At 38.2% G+C, this 21,665-nt stretch overlaps 1 protein-coding gene and 1 pseudogene across 4 annotated transcripts in view; one reads left to right on the top strand and one right to left on the bottom strand.

The window, feature by feature from the left end:
* Window positions 1-21,665, top strand: part of FBXO34 (F-box protein 34) — an 88,062-nt gene that overhangs the window by 10,955 nt on the left and 55,442 nt on the right. The gene's annotated exons all lie outside the window — the stretch shown is intronic.
* LOC123583877 lies at window positions 16,115-16,946 on the bottom strand (annotated as a pseudogene).

Consider the following 21,665-nt stretch of genomic DNA (forward strand, 5'->3'; position numbering starts at 1 on the left):
TGATATTTTCTTGCCTCTGTGATATTTAACACATTGTATGGTTATCTTGATAAAATAGCTATATACCAACATTTTTAACTTGTGGAATTTCAAGGCCTCCTTATTACTATTCATTTACTAAAAAACTTGCAGTATGTTTTAGATGCCAGGCATTAAGCTAAGTGCATTAGTTAACTTCTGTCACTTTTTCTGTTGGCATTATTTTACAAATCTTCTATATAATCGTTGGCAAGTAGTGGTCTTCAAGAATATATTTTGTCTTACTGTTTAACACCTTGTGGGTTTTTCTTTCCCTTTTTGGCAAATATCATTAAATAAGATTGTTTTTGTTTGGATATTTATTTACTAAAATAAATATCTATATTTTAAATATTTATTTTGTGAGAGAGAGGCAGAGAGAGGGAGAGAGAATCCCTAGCTGGCCCTAGGCTGTCAGCGCAAAGCCCAAAGTGGGACTTAATCTTACAAACTGTGAGATCATGACCTGAGCCAAAATCAGTTAACCTATTGAGCCCTAAAATATATTAACTTCTGGAAGTTCACATTTTTCTTTTATTATCAGGAGGTTGTAAGTTTTCCTGAAATTAAAACATAACTTTACATTCTAGTTGCATATATTTGTAAGACTGCATAGTATAAAATATTTTTATAATTTTTATACTTTGATAATGTTTACTTAACATTAAAAAAAAAGTCTTAAATTTTTTTTTTTTCACATGTATTTATTTTTGAGAGACAGAGCACACGTGGGGAGGGGCAGAGAGAGAAGGAGACAGAATCGAAAGCAGGCTCCAGGCTCTGAGCTGTCAGCACAGAACCCGACATGGGTCTTCAACTCACAAACCATGAGATCGTGATCTGAGCCGAAGTCGGACATTCAACCAACTGAGCCACCCAGGCGCCCCGTTAAAAAACAAACAAACAAAAAAAACCTTCTTAATTGGCTTCTTCAATAAATCCAGCAGTTATTAATCTTTGTTTCCTGTAGAATCAGGTAAAAATTTATTACGTTGTTTATACCATGAAAAACGTAACAGGATTAACATATGCAAATTTTAAGTGTTGAGAAAAGAAAACCACGGAAGGTCAGTTTGATAAATTTCTCAGAAATCTTCATTTTATTTCAGTTTATAATCTGATTCACAGACTTTCATAGTTACTATTTGTAACTGTTTATAATCTATACTTCCCTAGCAAGAAAGAACCTTTTGTATGATTCTTTCAGCTAATCTGAGAAAAAGCCTGTTGGCCTTTTTTGATTTAGCTAGCTGCTTTTGTTTGTTCTTAATGAAAGCAGATAATGAGAAATTAAAAGATAAATAATATGTTTCTAGCAGTAGAATGCCCCCAATGCTTCTCTTTTTGGTTAAAATGGTTTCTTGTCTTTTTTCCTTGAAAGAAGAGTTCTCCGCACTGTCCTTACCTTTTCCCCCCTTTCACCATTTTCTTTTGTCATTTTTGTGTCTAGTGGTTTTTGGGTAATTAGTCCAGTGAGAGATCATGTTGAAACTAAAGTCAATATAAGTCTTCAAATCATTAAAATTTGCATATATGAAAATTTCAAAAAATTTAAATAGAATATTTAGTAGGATTAAAGAACATTTATTTTTTGGGTAGGTAATGTGTTCATGGTTCAAAATGCAAAAGGTGTAAAAAGTGAGTTTTCTCCTCCCCTGTTTGTTGGGCACACTTTTCCTCTCACTGGAGGCAACAATTCTATTCTCCCTACTTTTTAAAAAAAATGCAAGTGTATTCTACATACTACCAGATTGACTTTTACTTGATTTTTGTCCTATACATATTGTTATATGAAGAGTGTATTATTAGTGATAGAACTAAACTAGCAGTGGGTTAACGAACAAAGTTCTCTTATAAAAATTCAGGTAGTTGGTCTAGGGCTGGTGTAGCATTCGTGGTATTTCTCTCTCTGTTTTGTTTGGAGGCATAATGAATACAGTAAATTGCACAGACATTAAACAGTTTGATGAGTTTTAACAATTGTATATAACAAACCCTGCAGTTAAGAGAGCCCTCTAGTCTGGTCCTTATTCCTTCCCCCACTCCTTGGTTCTTTCCATACTATTACTGCTCCACTGTTGCCTAGTGTGCTCATTGAGCTAGTTGAATCTCCAGCCATTGCAGCCCATTCCACACCGCAGGATGCAAGAAGGGACGAAGGTTACATGCCAGCCTTTTTACAGGAAGATTTCTAGAGCTGCCGCTTCACAACATTTTTAATGTTTCATTAGCCATACCCATAAATAAAGGCGTTTCTTGTTTTACTACCCTTCATTTTATTGCACTTTGCAGATTTTGCATTTTTTACAAATTGAATGTTTGTGGCAACTTGGTGCCATTTTTCCAACAGCGTTTGATCAGTTTGTGTGTTAGTGTTACATTTTGGTAATTTTTCCATATTTCAGACTTTTTCATTATTATATTTGGGTGATTTGTGATGAGTGATCTTTGATGTAATTGTTTTGGGATGCCATGAACTGTGCCCGTATAAGATGGTGAACGTAATAAATGTGTGTTCTGGCTGCTCCACTGACCAACCGTTCCTCTGTTTCTCCCTCTCCTCGGGCCTCTCTGTTGCCTGAGACACAATATTGAAATTAGGCTAGTTAATAACCTTACAGTGACCTCATAGTGTTCCGAGTGAAAGGAAGAGTTGCACATCTCTCACTTTTAAATCAAAAGCTAGAAATGATTAAGCTTAGTGAAAAAGGAATGTCCAGAGCTGAGACAGACAGAAAACTAGGCCTCTTGCGCCACACAGCCAAGATTTGAATGCAGAGGAAAAGTTCTTGAGGAAATTAAAAGTGTTAACTCCAGGGAACATATGAATGGTGAGAAAACAAAACAGCCTTATTATAATAGCTGATATGAAGATAGTTAGTGGTCTGGACAGATCAAACCACCTGCAACATTCCCTTAAGCCAAAGCCCAATCCAGAGCAAGGTCCTCACTTCAATTCTTTGAAGGCTGAAAGAGGTGACAAAATTGCAGAAGAAAAGTTTGAAACTAGCTGAGGTTGGTTAATGAGGTTTAAAAAGCCACCTTGATAATCTAAAAGTGAGAAGTAGAGTAAAGCAACAACTGCTGATGTAGAAGCTGTAGTAAGTTACCCAGAACATGGAGGGAAGATGATTAATGAAGGTGGCTACACTCAATAACACATTTTCAATGTAAATGAAATAGCTTTATAGTGGAAGAAGATGCCTTTTAGGACTTTCATAGCTAAAGAGAAGTCCATGCCTGGTTTCAAGTCTTCAAAGGACAGGCTGACTCTCTTGTTAGGGGCTAATTCTAATGATGGTTTTAAATAGAAGCCAGTGCTCATTTACCATTCCAAAAATCCTGGGTCCTATGCTCTATACATGGAACAAAAAAGCCTGGATAATAGCAGATCTGTTTACAACATGGTTTACCAAATATTTTCAGTCTACTAGTGAGTGAGACCTACTGCTCAGATATTAAAATATCACAGCTGTGATGGCGATGTACTATGAGATTAATGTTTTCATGACTGCTAATACAACATCCATTCTGTGGCCCGTGGATCAAGGAGCCATTTCTATTTTCAAGTCTTTATTTTTATTTTTTAATTTTTATTTATTTATGGTTTTTTTTTTTTCAAGTCTTTGTATTTAAGAGATCCATTTTGTAAGGCTGTAGCTGCCATAGATAGTGATTCCTCTGATGGATTTGGGCAAAGTAAAATTGAAAACCTTCTGGAAAGAAGTCACCATTCTAGATGCTATTAAGAACATTTGTGATTCCTGGGAAGAAGTCAGAATATCAACATTAACAGGAATCTAGAAGAAGTTGATTCTAACCCTCATGGATAACTTTGAGGGTTCAAGACTTCAGTGGAGAAAGTAACTGCAGAGGTAGCAGAAACAGCGAGAGAACTAGAATTAGAAGTACAGCCTGAAGATGGGACTGAACTGCTGCAATCTCAGGATAAAACTTGAATAGGTGAAGAGTCGCTTATTATACATGAGCAAAGAAAGTGGTTTCTTGGAGTGGAATTGACTTCTGGTGAAGATGTGAAGATTGTTGAAATGACAACAAACGGTTTAGAATATTACGTAAACTTAGTTGATAAAACAGCAGTAGGTTTTGAGAGGATTGACTCCAATTTGTAAAGGAGTTCAAGCAGCATGCTCCTTTGTAAAAGGAAGAGTCAGTATGGCAAACTTCATTGTCTTATTTTAAGAAATTGCCTGATCAGAAGTATCCTGATCAGTCAGCAGCCATCAACGTAGAGGTTAAGACCCTCTGCCAGCAAAGAAGATTAAGACTTGCTGAAAGCTCAGATGATGGTTAGCATTTTTTAGAAATAAAGTATTTTTAAATTAAGGTATGTACAATGCTTTTGCATACTTAATAGACTACACCATAGCATAAACTTAACTTTTATATGCACTAGAAAAGCAAAAAATTCATTTGACTTTATTTTGGCATTTGCTTTATTGCAGTGGTCTGGAACTGAACTGCACTATCTCCCAATATCACATACTTCACAGTAAACTGACAGGAAGACAAGCGAGTAATGTGTTTTTCAGGAGTTTCTCTCTTAAATGTAGAATAGGGCAAAAGGTTAAAATGCTTTTTTTTTTTGCCTTTTATTTTCTCTTGTACATTCCTTAACATGTAGAAACTTAAATCTTAAAGTACCCTTTAACTTAATTGGGGAAAAAGAAAGTAATCAACAAATCTATTCCATTTAGTTCCTTTTCTATAATAAAAATTTCTTGTGTTTCTCTTAACTTTCTGAGCTTCTTTTTTCTCCCCAAAGGTGGTTTATTTTAAGAGAGAGAGAGCCATGCACGTGTGTGCACATGTGTGCATGGGGGAGGGGTAGAGAGAATCCCAAGCAGGCTCTGCACTGGCAGCGCAGAGCCAGATCTGGGGCTTGAACTCAGGAACTGTGAGATCATGCTGAGCCAAAACCAAGAGTTGGATGCTTAACCACCTGAGCCACCCAGGTGCTCCAACTTTCTATGCTTCTATTCTCCATTTGCTATGTGGGCTCAGATAAATTATATAAATATATTCTACTAACTTGTAATTTTTTTATAGAATAATATTTTTAAAATAGGTTTTTAACTCTGTAAAATAAGCTTTTGGTGGGAACTTCAGGAAAAAATTTCATAGTAATTTTCCATACAACCAGGTGGTATTATGAGCTGCACTTACTTTTGAAGTAGGAAATAACATTAGAAAAAAGGATGTATACATATGTTTTCCCAAACCACATGATGATGTCTTGGAGAGCAGAGCCCTCTTTCTTAGCTATCATGGCACAGACCATTGAACCTTGCACTTGGTAGATCATTTTTTTTTTTTTTTTTGAATTGAAATGAATCTTGGGAAAGTGGTAGAAAAATGATTAGACTGTCAGTAGCAATGTGTTAGTCCTTCAAGGGCAGTGGGGAGAAGCTATTAGTATAATGTCATTGTTAGTACTTTTGAAATTATCATCTATTTAGGTAAAGAAACTTAAAGGGCCAGTGTCTATGCTCTAAAGATAGAGACTTTAAGATTTAGTATGGTATCCTCCCATTTTATCTCGAGGTCAAGTTGTTGTTGTTGTTGTTGTTGTCATTTTAAGCAATGAAGCTCTGATAAGCCAAAGAACAGGAAAACAAAAATATTCCCTATACTTGTAGTTGTAGTCCTCCTCGGGCCCCTTCCTGAGGTCTTCATAATTTGGAATAGAAAGTGGTGCCTGCCATGTTCCTTCCTGTGTCCTTAGCACCAAAGCAGTGCCTAGCACATAGTTGGTGTTCAGTTCGGTAAACATTTGTTGAATGAAAATTTATAAATTGATTTCTTTTTTAAAATTTAAATCCAAGTTAGCATACAGTGTAATAATGATTTCAGGAATAGATAAATTGATTTCTTTCATTTGATTTTGCTAGCACAGATTTTCTGGGCAGAGAGGGAGATACTGTTGAGGGACCAAATAGCAATAGCTGACATTTTTGCTTATTTGTTAGGTAGTGGTGATGGTGTTAATCAGGTAGGCTTATGTTAGGATTTGCATTGGCCTTTCCCTGTGCCTAGAACACTATTCTCTTAGGTAAATCTTCATGCCTAACTTACTACCTACCTCCTCCGAATCTCTTATATATCACCTTCTTAAGCCTGTACTGATCACTGTTAAGTATTTTTTTTGAAATTTAATTTTTTTGAAGTTTGTTTTGAGAGAGAGAGTGTGTGTGTGTATGTGTGAGCAGGATGGGGGGAGAGAGAGGAAGAGAGAGTGAATCCCAAGCAGTCTCCACACTGTCAGCACGGAGCCTGATGCGAGGCTGGAACTCAAGAAACATGAGTTCGTGACCTGAGCCAAAATCAAGAGTCAGTCAGTTAACCAACTGACCTACCCAGGTGCCCCTGACCACTCTGTTTAAAATGGTAACTGCTTCTCTCTCCTTGTACTTCCAAGTTTCCTTATCTTAGTCTGTTTTTTCCCATAACAACTACCTCCTTGAAACATATACTGTATAATTTACTTATGATTATTATTTACTGTCTCACCACCAGTGGTAGTTCCTTTAGGGGCTTTGACTATTTGTCCACTGTGTTCTACGTGCCTCATAAATGCTCAGCAAGCATTTGAGAGAGTATGCACACGAGGAGAGGTGCAGAGGGAGGGACAGAGAGAATCTTAAACAGGCTCCACGCTCAGTACAGAGGCTAATGTCGGGCTCCATCTCATCCTGAGATCGTGACCTGAGCCAAAATCAAGAGTCAGACACTCAATGGACGCTAGCCACCCAGGCACCCCAATTTTTATTTTAAAAATTTATATTTGAAAGTACTGTCTTCATTATTTAAAAAGTTTTGCTTTTGGAGACCACTGTGTGCCATTGTGCTACCAAGGCAAACCTGTGCAAGGTTTAAGGACTATATTCTCAGTGTAAAAGGGACTGAGTTTTGGCTTTGCTGAAATGCATCATCTACTTCAAACCTCTAGCATCTTTTTGGTGAAGTTGTCATAGCCTTCAGTGCTGGTTTGGTTAATGAGAAAGAGTCTAGGTTTGAGTGAGTTCCACTGTGTGCCGATGGAACATTTATTTCCTACTGGAGGTGGTTTTCCACAAAGGGAGGAATGACAATAGCAATAGCTTCCTTGCTTCCTTTTGACTAGGCTCTATACTAAACATTTTATGTATATTTTCTTTTCTAATCTTTATTAAAACCCTATAAGGAATGTATTCTTGTCCCTTTTTTCTCACAGAAAACTTAAGAGGTCTTAGAGGTTAAACAGGCAGTTTGCTTAGCCAGTAAGTGTGTAGAAGCTGGAATTTAATTCTGAGCAGTGTGACCTATAGAGGAATTTCACTGCACAAAATGTCTTCCTACTTAAGAGCACCTAGAAGTGAAAAAGAAATGAGAAACAACGTAGTGGAACTCTGATGTCACAGAGACCTTTATCTTTTTATTTGCTCCAGCTTTGCATGACTTAAGTTGATTGAATGAGGCCACTGCGATTGAAACAGTAATGTTATGTTAAAGTTAAGCAATTTAATTTAAATAAAGTACATTTTAAATAGAACCAGAGCTAGCTCCTAACCAGATCTTCTATTACTTAGACTTAGTTTAGCTCAAGAACAGTTTAGCTTATCTCTGGAGCAGAATTTGTATGATCTTCCTTCATTTTCCCTAAAAATTAGATACAGTGGGATGGCAAAAATTATAATGTGGCTGCATTGAAAGTATAGTTTAGTATAGGTATAGAGGGGTAGAGAGTGGGTAGGTTTTGTTCTGGATTTAAGAGAAAAGCTTTTCTAGATCCTAGAATATGTATATAATTATACCAGTGTAAATAGTCATCCCCTGTGTACCACACAAAATCATTTGTAACTTCAGATTTTGATTAGAAAATTCTTATTCTTTAATGTGAATTACTTTTTGAACCTTAATTAGCTGTTTGTGTATTTTTGTCTGTAAGATGATGTGTTTTATTTCCCCTGCCGTAAAAATACTTCTGCTCTGTCTTAAGGAGCCTCATACCTGGGTATCTCCAGTATTATAAATTAATTTTTAATTGAAGTTTTAAAACCATGGTGGTTTATGGGGAGTGTATTAGAACCTATACTTGCAGGAAATCATGCTTACGGATACATACTTATATGCTGAACCCAGTAATATTCTTACGATAGGAAGGGTTGTAGGATACTATTGTGTACATAGCTAGTAGAACCATTTTATTTAAAAAAATTCTCCAGGGGCACCTGGGTGGCTCAGTTGGTTGAGTGTTGGACTTTGGCTCAGGTCACAATCTCATGTTTCATGGGTTTGAGCCCGGAATCGGACTCCATGCTGACAGTATGGAGCCTGCCTGGAATTCTCTCTCTTACCCTCTCTGCCCTTCCCCCACTCATTCATTTTCTCTCTCTGTCTCTGTCTCTCTCTCTTTCTCAAGGAAAAAAAAAATTCTCCAGAGTAAGACATAGGTACTTGTTTTGGAGATACATTGAGACTTTTCTGGCCTGAAATGATCATTGGTGAGAGTTGTGTCCCTTTTGGGTCTCTAGAACTGTGGTGAGAACATCATATTGAATGAGATCCTTTTCTTGACACTCCCATTCAATTTTAGTGGGATGAAATACTGAAAACTTTTTCTTAATCCTTATTTTTCCCCTTTTGTAGTAGCCAGCAAAGGCTTTTTTCCCAAATGCATGTTCATGGTGAGGGAAAAATGTGATGGTTCAGAAGAGTTTATGATGAAAGCACTAGTTCCTTTTCCCACCCCTCCCCACCTCAGTTCCCTTTTCAGGGAAACCACGACAGTTGTTTGTGGTGGATTCTTTTAGTTTACTTCTTTCATTTCTTGGTTTCCTAATTTTAAGCATTATCTATTGATTTCCTGCTTTGATAGTCAAGGTTTAACTCTTATTTACCAACTGTCAAGAATTATAAGGGATCTGAGATTTGACCTTACTTGAAACTAACAAGTTAGCCTGCCAGTTTTGTGGATGCTGGTGGAAGGCTCAGTTAGAGATAAAGTACAGTTTATTACTCATAGCAGTAGCAGTAGCCAGAGTAGCAGCATTCATTTGTGTCAGTGTCCTAAGCCTCAATTCCCACAGGGCACTGCAGATAGGGCCACATAATACCTGTTTGCATAGTAGGTTTTGTTACTGGAGAAAACTCTGAGCTTAGAGATTTCAAATATTTTTATAATGGGCAGTAAGTGTGCCTGGCCTTTGCTCCAGAGGGAGATAGTAAGCATGTCTGCTTTTTGTTCTTGAAGAAAAGACTTTCTATCTTGCAAGGTCGTTTGTATGAACATCTTTGAAAATAACAGTCCAGAACAAAGAGCAGACAGTGTCTTGCCTGAAAGACCTAGAGACCCATTACAAATTATTTCTTCACACCACTACCCCATTCCCCATCTTCTTTCTGCTGTAGTTCTGCCATTATTTTTAGCTCTCTGGTCATATTGGTAAATACTATGTATTTATTTTTATTTCACTAACAATAGATGGTATCTTTTGACTTCCTGCTCTGAAAGAGGAGTATATAAGATAGGAATCCTTGTAAGTGTTAGAAAACTAGTTCAACCATAACTTAAGTGAAAAAGAAAATTGGTTTGAAGAACTGAGAGTCTGAGGAGGATAGAGTAGGACAGGATCCACATGCTCAATCCTTGCTTTGAAGAGTTGCTCTCTTGCTGTTATCAGTCCGATTTCCTCCTTTTAGCTTTATTTTCAGGATCCTTCACACCCTGCCACCCCCCACCCCCACCCCGCCACCCATTCTAGGCTGTGTGTTTATTTCCAAACAAGTTATGGCAAGGTGGAGAGAATAGACTGGTATAGTTAACAACCTGGTCACATGCACACTCTTAGAGATGGGTATGGGGTCAACCCTATATGAAACACATGTGTTAGGGGTCTGAAGAAGGTAATTCTCCAAAGATAAAACAGGATGCCATTACCTCCCCATATCAGAATTCTCATTTGTATTCTTTTTTGGGGGGCATTTTTTGCTTTTATAGCTTCCTATGAAACAGTTAAGTTACACTTTTTAAAGATGATATCAAATTTCTAGTATCTCCCTTTTTCATAGTTAGCTTCCTTGATGCCCTCTATCTTCCTGCTCCATTCTGTGAGCTTTATTTAGAACTGCTGCCCAACTGACATCCTGTGACTTGCCTTCATTATGCTCCTGTTTCCCATATATTCCTCTTTCTTGAATTATTTCTTTGTTTTGCTAGTGTACATACTAAGGTAAGATGTGTGGGAGGTAAATTTTGAGTGATTCCATGTCTGGAAGGGTTTTTATTTTGTTCTTAAACTGGAATGTTAGTGTGGCTGGGAATGGAATTCTAGGTTTGAACATCATTTTCTGTCACATTTTTAAAGGCATTGCTCAACTATTAGTATCCTTCATTATTGATGAGAATTCCTAGGCCAGTTTGATTCTTGGTTCCTTTGTAGATGAGCTGCCTTTTCTCTGAAAGCTTTTAGTATCTTTTTGACCTTGTCTGAAATTTTCCAATGATATGTCTTGATGTTGGTCTCTATTCATTTGAGCACTGAGCGGGCCCTATTGTAAGACTTCTATAAATCTATTAACTTAATCATGTTTTGGTGAAAACATATTTTTTTGGAAACTTTCTCCCATTTTTTTTCTTTTCATTCTGGATTTCTTTTTTTTTTTGTTTAATTTTTTATTGAAGGATAGTTGACACATAATGTTACTAGTTTCAAGGGTAGAACATAGTGATTCACCATCTCTATATGTGATTCACCATCTCTACACTGTGTAGTGATTCACCATCTCTACACTGTGCTCTCCACAAGTGTACTTACCATCTGTCACTCTCCAGTGCTGTTATAATACATACCACTGACTGTATTTCCTGTTCTTTCTGGAATTCTTCTAATCAAATGCTGATCTCCTGGACTGATGCTGTGGGTCCTTTGGTAATTTTTTGTCTCTGTTTTTGTCTATTTTCTAGATTTCATCTTCACAACTTCTAACTTTATATTGCCTTTTTATTTATTTATTTTAAAGTTTATTTATATGAGAGAGAGAGAGAGAGCATGAGCAGGGGAGGGGCAGAGAGAGAGGGAGAATCCCAAGCAGGCTCCGTGCTATTAGCGCAGAGCCACAACATGGGGCTCAGTCTCATGATCCTGAGATCGTGACCTGAGCTGAAAACAAGAATTGGATGCTTAACTGACTGAGCCACCCAGGCGCCTCCTCTATATTGCCTCTTTAAATTGATATTTTATTTCCAAGAGTCTTTTCTCATTCTTTTTTGCTTTTTCATGGCATCGTGTTTTGCTTTATGGATGCAATATCTCGACTGTTTCTGAGGATCTTAATTACAAGGCTTTTGACAAGATCTGTTCTGTTTTATGAATTCTCTTTCTTCCTTTGTCACATTTCTTTAACTTTTGTTTCCTTGTCTCTTTCAAGGTACAGATGTTTGATTCTGATTTACCCAATCAAATGGAAGAATGAAACCGTATAAAATTGATTTTGGGGGTGCCTAGGTGGCTCAGTTGGTTAAGTGTCTGACTCTTGATTTTGGCTCAGGTCATGATCTCACAGTCTGAGATCAAGCCCGGAACTCTGCACTGGGCATGGAGCCTACTTAAGATTCTGTCTCTCCCTCTGCTCCTCTCCTGCATGTGCTCTCTCACGCTCTCAAAATAATAATAATAATAATAATAATAATAATAATAATAATAAATAAAATTTGATTGGGATCTCTGCCTAGACAAGGTCTGTCAACTGGTGAGCTTTGCATTAAGGGGAGCAGTTTGGGGAGGCCCCATTATTCTTGGTCAGTGGTGCTAATCCCTTTAATAGCTGCTGTTCTCTTCAGACAGTTTAATTTCATTAAAGAAGGATCTTCTAGTTTTAAATGTTTTTAATATTGTAAAATTTCAAAGATAATGAGGATTATGAAAAGAACCAATGATATAGGGTCTAGAAGTGTTTAAATAATCATCTTTCCTGCGTTTTAGAGTGAAAAGTTTTAAGGTATAGAGTAGTATAGTAGAGAACAGCCCAGACGTTAAGAGCCAGAGTGCTCGTGGTCAAATCTGGTTCTGCCACTGAGTTACACTTAGGTCACTTAACAAGTTACTTAGCCTTTCAGTGCCTGCCCACTTTTCTCATCTGTAATATTTAGATAATAATAATAATACTCACCTATTAGGGTTGTTATGAGGATTTAGTTAAAAATACATATTAGATACTTGGCATATGATAAATTCTCAGAAGGTGTTAATTTTTTTTCTCTCTTTGCCAATAATAATTATGCAATTTAGATATGGTGATGATTGCCCACAGCAGAGATTTTGGTACGATTAGGTAACTTTAGATTGTGTTTTTCTCTTTAGAACCTCAAAAAACATTTGGTGTCATTACTTGAAGTGCTGAAATGTGTATGTGCAAATGTTTTCGTAAAAGTCTTTGAAAGGTTCTCCTCCCCCACCTCCAAAGGATCTTACTAAAGATAACTTGATAAGAAAAGTAGTCTTGGAGCACAGCCAGAAAACTAGGAATGAAAAAATACTATTTTCATTCCCAGAAACCTCTGTACAATCAGAATCATATGTGCTCAGGATGTTAGGGAAGCTTTGTTCCCATGCAAAACACACTGACAGTCCTACTTCTTGGATTTCAGAAAATGTTGAAAGTGTCTTTATAAATCGATGTCTAGGGCAGGACTGGCAGGAGGAAATAGTTCTTGAAAGAATTTTTTTTTTCTAGTACGCCCCCATTATGTTGGAACACTGTGAGACTTCCTCACCACACTCTTCTGACTATTTGTGAAATTCAGGTGAATTATATAAAACTCTTGTGTGGTTGTTCCTGTCTCCCTACCCTCTCCAAACTTGACCCTTATTTGAACTAGGGGGTTTTAGTTTGAATTATTGATCTTGTTTTTTGTTTTTGTTTTTGTTTTTTCCTCTCCCACATAGTGGAGGAAGTCCTTGGAATTTATTATTGTTCCTGTTATTATTATTTACTTTTTGAAATGCAGATGCACACAAAAGTAGTCAGTGAGCCCCTGTGTATCAGTTAGTTTCAACATTTTGCTATAGTTGTTTATTCTTGTCCCCATTTAAAAACAATTTTTAAACCAAATTCTAGACATTGTGTCATTTTAGCGCTGAATGTATCAATATGTGTTTTTTAAAGGGACATTTTTGGGTACCTAGGTGGCTCAGTCGGTGACGTGTCCAACTTCAGCTCAGGTCACGATCTCACAGCTTGTGGGTTTAAGTCCCACATCGGGCTCTGTGTTGACAGCTCAGAACCTGGAGCCTGCTTTGAATTCTGTGTCTCCCCCTCTCTCTGCCCGTCCTATGCTCATGCTCTGTCTCTGTCTCTCAATAATAAATAAACGTTAAAAAAAATTTTTTTTTAAAGGGACATTCTCCCCCATAACCACAGGGCCATTGTTTTACCTAACAAAATTAACAGATTGCTCTGTTGCCTAGCTTTTGAATTTTACTCTCCATATTAGTATCATCAAATTCCTTTACGTTGTCTAAAACCCAGATATATTCAAGTAGTGGTATCATTTTTAAAGGACCTGTTTTTCTTCATTTACATGAAAATTTGTATTTTCCAAGTGCTTTGATTTTAATTTACAGAAAGTTTCAAGCACATAAAAATAGATGAAATCCATGTAATAACCCCCCATGTACCTACCACCCAGCTTTGACAGTTATCAACTCAGTGTTCAATTTTCTTTCATCTGTTCTTCCACTTTCTTCCTCTGGGGTTATTTTCAGACAAATCACAGATGTCATTTCATTTGTAGTCTAGTGTATCTTTAAAGGATAAGGACTCTTTAAAATATATGTATATATATATTAAAAAATATATATGTATTTATCCCCCCAAGCCTTGATATCATCAAATATCCATTGTTCAAATTTCCAGTTGTCTCACACGTCCTAGTTTATTATATTTATTTATTTTTCAAATGTTACAGTTTTTTTAAAGCTTACACAAAGGCAATTTATTAACAGAAGACAATAATTTGGGAATCCTGCTCATAGACCGCAGCCACAATGACCCCTATTCTTGTGGGTGCTATTGGAGGGGATAGGGGTGACATTCTCAATCCTCCTGATCTTCATTCCTGAGTGGGCAAGGGCTCTGAGGACTGACTGGGCCTAGGTTCAGGGGTCTTGGTTCTATTTCCTCCTGTGGCCTGGAGTTTGATGTGGAGTACAGTGATGCTCAGCTCCTTGCACCCTCTGGGCTACATGCTGGGTAGTCAACAAGGCAGCATAGGGAGAGGATGCATCTTGGTCAGCCTCACCTTCATCCCACCAGTCACCTGGCAGATTGTTGCCTTGACAGATTGGTGACTTGGACAAATGTGTCACTGAGACATGTAAAGATGTGGTAGACAGCAAACGCATTTTCTCCTTCAGCTACCTGAGGTCCAAGGCTAATGACCTATTCTTCCTTCTTTTCTTTCCCCTTGCAAGGATCCTTTTCTGAGTGTCTCCTCCATACTCTGACACTGGAAAGCTCAATGTCCTAGTTTTAATCAGGATCCACATAAGGTCACGAACTTCCAGATGGTTGGTAATGACTTTTTAAATCCTTTTTAGTTTAGAGCTTCCCCCTCACTACCTCTTTTTTATCCCTCTTCTGGTAATTTCTTTATTAAAGAAACCAGGTTTTTGGTCCTTTAGAGTTTCCAAGTCTGGATTTTAATGATTATATCCCTGTGGTTTATAACATGTTCTTATGTCTTGTTCTCTCTAGTAAACTGTTGAGCATACTAAATATTCTTGTAATTCTGAAGATACAAAGGTTATTATTTTGTAAGTTTTAGAATTGATTTAAATGCTATACAGGTGTATAATGCCAGTTACCATTTAAGGTGTGGCCTTTTCTTTTTGGTGAAACAGTATTTTAAAAAAATATTTTAATCCCCCCTCCGTATTTTATTTGAGAGAGAGTGTGTGAGCGAGTGGGGGAGGGGCAGAGAGAGAAGGAGAGAGAGAGAATCCCAAGCAGGCTCTGTGCTGTCAGCACAGAGCCCAACATGGGGCTTGATCCCACACACCGTGAGGTCATGACCTGACCCAAAATCAGAGACGCTGAACCAGCTGAGCTATCCGGGCACTCCAGTGAAACAGTATTTGTAAAGTGAGTTGATAGCTAATTAGAAGTTGTAAGCCAGATTCCTTGGCATTGCAGTGGACTGCTCTTCACATAATGAAAAGCAGCCCTGTCAGGGCAACATTAAAAAGAATTTTATTGATGTTACGCAGTATCTAGTACACTTAGCTTTATCTTCTGAAATACATAGGTAGTGGAATTCCGTTGTATCCTCATGTAAAATGAAGGCTGTATCAGTGGCCTTTGGTGGGTCTTGAGTGAGAAAGCACCTAGCACAGTGCCAAGTATGGAAGAGACATTTGAATGTTCATTTCCTTTTCTGTAAGCATGGCCATAATTGTGAGATTCTTCTGTCTTCATTAGAAAGTTTCAGGTAAAAGGCTGGTGGCCAGGAAAACCATACCTAGTCTAAAGGGTTAGTTTGGGCCAAGAACAGGTCTGTCAGAGTGAGTCAGGGTGCACAGTCTTAGAACATGTTATGGAATAGATGGTCAGAACAGATGAGTCATGTCACACATACCCGTGTTCCACTGTTCTCCCTTTCCCCACCGACCTCTGTGGTTGCTGTCTGACAGATAGTACAGCAGAAGATGGGCATTAGGTCAGTCCTAGTACAAGAAAAACAGTGATTGGACCACTAGGAAGACAGAGCAGCAGAGGTGGCCATAGGGAACTAGGGACCAGGCAAACAGACTGGTCGAAAGATGTAGGTATAGCTCCAGCAGCAAGGAAGGACAAGGTGGTTGCAGAGAAACGTGCAGAAAGTCTAATGAGAACAACCATGAAAGACCATTTCTCTCCTCCTCCTCCTCCTCCTCTCTTCCCCTTCCCCCTCCCCTTCTCCTCCCTCCCCTTCCCCCTCCCCCTCCTCCTCTTCCCCCTCCTCCCCTTCCCCTCCCCCTCCTCCTCTTCCCCCTCCTCCCCTTCCCCCTCCCCCTCCTCCTCTTCCCCCTCTCCCTCCTCCTCTTCCCCTTCCTCCTCCTCCTCCTCCTCCTCCTCTCCTCTTCTTCTTCTTCTTCTTCTTCTTCTTCTTCTTCTTCTTCTTCTTTCTTGCAGTTTCTGGTTTCTTAAATGACAGTTTTCTTTCATGAGGCCTTAAAATAGTTTACTGGTAAGAGTATTTCAGCTAAGCTTCTAGGTTTGAATAACAGAACATCCAAATGGAGATGACTTTTGGAATTCTTTTTATCAGCTAGAATCAGACATTTGGACCATCTAGTACACTTAGCTTCTGCTTGCCCCTGCTTCGTTGTGTAGGAAATTTATATGATGTTAGGCTAGCTAATAGTATAGAAATTAAATTTATTTATTTTGCAGTTTTATACCTTTATTTGACAGCATTTAGTTCTCACCCACATTAATTGCCTGTAGATTTTGAAGAGTGGTGACAGGTGCATAGGTAACCAACGTATAGAGCTTGTTTGGTGAATTTTTATCCTTGTTACGTTTTCTGGTCAACCGCGCACATATGTGGTATGGAACATTTCTTATGCCTTTTGCCCAGACAGCTTTGTTGAACCTGGTGTCCATGTGCACATCTCTTTCATGGCAAATTTCCGGATGTCTTTGAGTACCTGAGGGGCACTCTTCTTGAAACCCACTCCATAGATGTGCTTGTGAATGTTGATGGTGTATTCTTTGAATACTACCTTGTTGATAGCCAAACAGCCCTTCTTTTTTGCCACCTTCTTTGCAGTAGTCATTCTGCCAGGTCCTGGTTGCAAAAAAAACAAACAAAAACAAAACAAAAAAACAAGAATAGTATAGAAATTTATACACCCTTGCTCACATCAAGTGATTGTCATCTCTTGTTTGGGGGAAAGTATAGGGATAGAGGAATCTCCTCAAGGAAACTCCCTTTAGTAGTTATTTTTCTCATAGCTAGCAGCTAATCTGAGTACTCTGACTAGAATAGGCTTAATAATTATAAAGTAGTGCTAAGTTACTTATTAGCTATGGGAAACAAATTGTATGGTATTTCCTGGGTTTAAAGAAGAATTGATTAAAGGCTAAGAAATTGGTTTTCCTTCTTTGGGAAGGTCCTTTCTAAATCTAATCTAACTAGTCTTTGGGCAAATACATCAAAGTGTAAGGGACTTGCCTGTGATTTGAACGACATCTATATCTCTTTTGGTGAATAAAGAAGTAGCAAAGAAGCTAAGCGTCAGAGCTTGTAAAGAGATTCTGGGGCAAGTTTGCTCCTAATGTTCCTTAATTTAAGCAAGATGGTTTCATGTTTCTTTTCTGGAATAAACTCTGAAAACAAATATGTTGAGCATACTGGAGCAGAGTAGAGTAGGAGAAACAGTCAAGGACATTGTACATTCATTGACTGGGGTAGAAAGTACCCACAGTGGCCTATGTTATTCTGATACAATAGAACAACCTAGATAAATAGATAAATTTTTTTTTTATATAATCAAGTTTACTCATTATTTTTGAGAGAGAGAGCGAGAGAGAGCGAGCGCACAAGCAGGGAAGGGGCACAGAGAGAGACACACACAGAATCTGAAGCGGGCTTCCAGGCTCTGAGCTGTCAGCACAGAGCCCAACGCGGGGCTCTAACTCACAAACCGCAAGTGAGATCATGACCTGAGCCGAAATCAGATGCTTAACGGACTGAGCCCCGATACAATGTTTTAATATGCGTTAATTTCTAGAACTCTTTACAGAACTCTCGTTTTAAGCATAGGCTATTCTTTCTTTCAGTAAAATGTTAAATGCCACCTATGTCTTAACACCATTACAAGAACTGACCGAGTTGTTGAAAAATGATTACATAAGAGTGAGCACTAATTTTGGTTTGCTTTGAACAAAGTAGACAGGACCATTCTGTCTAATTATATTATCGAGTGTGTACTCTGCTAAGGGATCTGATCCTCACCACAACTCTGAAGTATCAGACTCAGAAGTAGTGACTCACCCAGTGTCATAGAGCGAAGAAAAAATGGCTACTCTTAGAGTAGAATCCAGGCTTTACAGGAATTGAGGTGATATTTTGCTTAACCATTGCGGAGGGGGGGGTCTTTTGTGTAAATTACTATATTTAAATAGTCTGTGACATCATAATTTACTGTTTTTACTAAATATCACAAATTAGGATTTGATAACTGGTTACTCCCCCCACCCTGGCCCTCCCATGGAGCTAAATTAGGATTGGAGCTTCCAATTTCATAGGTGGTAGCCTGTGGGGAGCTGTTGGGAAGGGAAGAACTTGGATCCTGTTATCTATTTCCATAGTTATAAATTTTTTGGAACTTTTGAAGCCACGAGAACTTTTTTTTTTTAATCCCCTTAATTTCCTTCTTCCTCATCTTGCTTCCATTTCCTGTCCCCAAATAAAAATAATCACATTTGTAAAAGAGGGCAAAGGGTGTTGAGAACCAGCAGGTCTAGGCAGATGTTAAGTGTAAAGGGCAGGAAGCCATGTTTACTAGGCCAGGTAACTGCCTGAGAAGAGATGTGCCCTTAGAGAAGAGTCTGGGTACAAGGGTGGTAAAGACAGACAATTTCAGTTTCCCTTGAAGACTGTCATTCATATGGGTCCTGTGGGGCTGATGTAAAGGAGTTATTTCATTGGACCTGTTGGAAGGCTCTTGTTCTGTGTCCAAGTGGGTGAGAAGTATTTTTTTTTCTTTTAAATTATGTGAGGGGTCTGTTGAGCACATTGGAGCAGAGTGGAGTATAATAGTCAAGGGCATTGTACATTCATTGCCTGGAGTAGAAGGCACCCACATTGGCCTGGGTTATTCTGATATGATAGAATACCACTCGTTGGATGTAACAGAGAACAACAAAAGCAGGACAATGATCAGTTTCTTAAATTTCTGTAGTTTATTAGGAGATCCGTGTATAATAGTAAATTTATTCACAAGTGAATTAACTAGCAGTTTTTTGCTTGGTTGCTATTGCAACTATCACACTTCCTTTCCCTACTGGGAATCCAGGTGGACTCCTGAGAAAGGTTCTTGGTTTTGTCACCTGGCTTGGTGACCTGCCGAAAACCACGCGAGATGTGCTTTATGTACCCTCATGAATTTGTGACCTTGAATGTACCAGGGTCTAATACTATGATGGTATTAAATAAACTTCCTTTTGCATTTAGATTTTGAGGTTGGAAAAGCACTCTATGCCTTCCTTTGGTAAAAGTCTCTGAAGTTGAACAGTCTTTGTTGGTGGAATGCCTTTTCTGCCACTGGAGAGGTTCAGGCTGTGTGACCTCTTAGAGAATGGGTTATAAAAAGGACTCAAAAGTCATACTGGAAATAGGTAACCTTTAGATTATATACACATTTTGTTCATTTTTAAAATGTAAAAGTTAAAGATTTTCCCAAATCTAGAAAAGTAAAACTGGAAAAAAGATTTTAAATTTCTTTTTTCTTTACTCTTCACCCACATTATTAGGTTTTCATAGCTCTAATCAGTATCTGTGTTTCTCTCCTATTTGGTAATATGCTTACTTCATACATAACAGGTATCGTTCTTTAAAAAAAGGGGGGGGGGGTTTCCAAACTTTCTCTGCTTTCCACAGTCCAAATACCTTTATGACTGTATCATAAATGTAAATAAAGCTTATCTTCAGTAATTGCATTTCTGGAAACAGCTTTAAGTCCTTCTCCACTTACCAGGCAGTCAGGTTTCGGAAAGGATGTTTTTTTGTTTTTGTTTTTTAAATGTGTTTATAGGGGCACCTGGGTGACTCATTTGGTTAAGCATCTGACTTTGGCTCCCGTCATGATCTCATGGGTTCGTGAGTTTGAGCCCCGCGTTGGGCTCTGTGCTGACAGCTCAGAGCCTGGAGCCTGCTTTGAATTCTGTGTCTCCCTCTCTCGCTGCCATTCCCCCGTTCATGCTGTCTCTCCCTCTCTCTCTCTCAAAAATAAATATTAAAAAAAAAATAGATGTTTATATACTCTAGTGGTATTTGGATACACATTTTATTTTTAAAATATGTAACTTATTTCATTTGTAAGACAAATTAATTTGTTCAGCTAAAGCAAACAACCAACCAAATAAAACCAACCGTTGTCCTTTATTTTAGTTGCAATTTTTGGCAGCTTTTATTCCTTGGTTTTCTGACATATTCCAGGCTATTTTCTAGTTGTCCTGTTGTGCTCAGGTTTTAAGAAACTGGCCATCAGGGGGTAAAAATGGCAGAATTCTGTATCCTTAAATGAACGTACTAACTCAGCATTTGCCCGTTTCTGCATGTCTTGTCAAGAAAAAGTAGATTTGCTAACATTGGACAGGAGACACAAACAAAGCATTATACTTTGGCAGATAGCGGCTATTTTAAATCTTCATCATTCTCTTTTGAAAATACTCAAAATACAAAATAACACTAAAGAGGAGAGGTGCAAGTTTTTTTTTGATATCACTACAGAGTTGGATGTCTCATTTGCAAACTGTGTCATATAATGGGCTTCTCTTTATTAGCTTGTTTGAATATATTCGTGTCTCTTTTTTTCCATTTATGGCTCACCAGTGTCTCTGTGAATTGGCTGTATGAACAACAGACCTCACTCACTGGTCTGTGTTGTCTTATCCATTGGCCAAATTTCAACCATGATTCCAGTGATGTACCTATTTAACAATTTTACTATTCCCTTTAGGAATCACTGTAAAGATCTATACCCAAAGGATATTTGGCAACAGTAGGAATATGACTTTGATCCTAAGTTTTATAAATTTACATTAGAGAGACTTATAAACAATTTTTTGTTTTCATTGGATAAATATTAAAAAAAATTTTTTTTAAGTTTATTTATTTTGGGAGGGAGGAGGGGCAGAGAGAGAGAATTCCAAGTAGGTTCCACACTGTCAGTGCAGAGCCCGACATGGGGTGTAAACTCCCAACCCGCAAGATCATGACCTGAGCTGAAATCAAGAGTTGGACTTAACCAACTGAGCCACCCAGGGGCCCCTGATGTTTTAATTTTACTTTAGAGACAGGGAGAGTGAGAGAGTGCGCACAAACTGGAGAGGGGCAGAGGGGGAAAGAGAGAATCCTAAGAAGGCTCCTTGCTCATGGAGGAACCTGATGCTGGGCTCAGTTTAAGGACTGTGAAATCATGACCTGAGCTGAAATTAGGAGCTGGTTGCTCAACCCACTCAACCACCCAGATGCCCTTGTTTTCATTTGTTTCTTGTTATTAGCAACTTAAAGTGTTGATTCATTCAGAAAAGACCTCAGATGAGCTGAAATTTGAAGTGTTTATAAAGATAGTTACCTGTTTGGGGTGGCTAGGTGGCTCAGTTAGGTAAGTGTCCGACTCTTGATTTTGGCTCAGGTCATGATCTCACATTTTGTGCGTTTGAGCCCCATGCCGGCCTCTGCGCTGACAGTGTGGAGCCTGCTTGGGATTTTCTCCCTCTCTCCGTCTCTCTCTCTCTCTGCTCCTCCCCAGATCATGTATGTTCTCTCTCTCTCTCAAAATAAACATTAAAAAACAATAAAAGCAAAGTTACCTGTTTTGAGTGCTCACAGCATTTTTTGCTAAGCATTTTACATGCATATGTGTTAAGGACAC

This window comes from Leopardus geoffroyi, chromosome B3 (genome assembly GCF_018350155.1).
Source record: "Leopardus geoffroyi isolate Oge1 chromosome B3, O.geoffroyi_Oge1_pat1.0, whole genome shotgun sequence".
NCBI classification, from domain to species: domain Eukaryota; kingdom Metazoa; phylum Chordata; class Mammalia; order Carnivora; family Felidae; genus Leopardus; species Leopardus geoffroyi.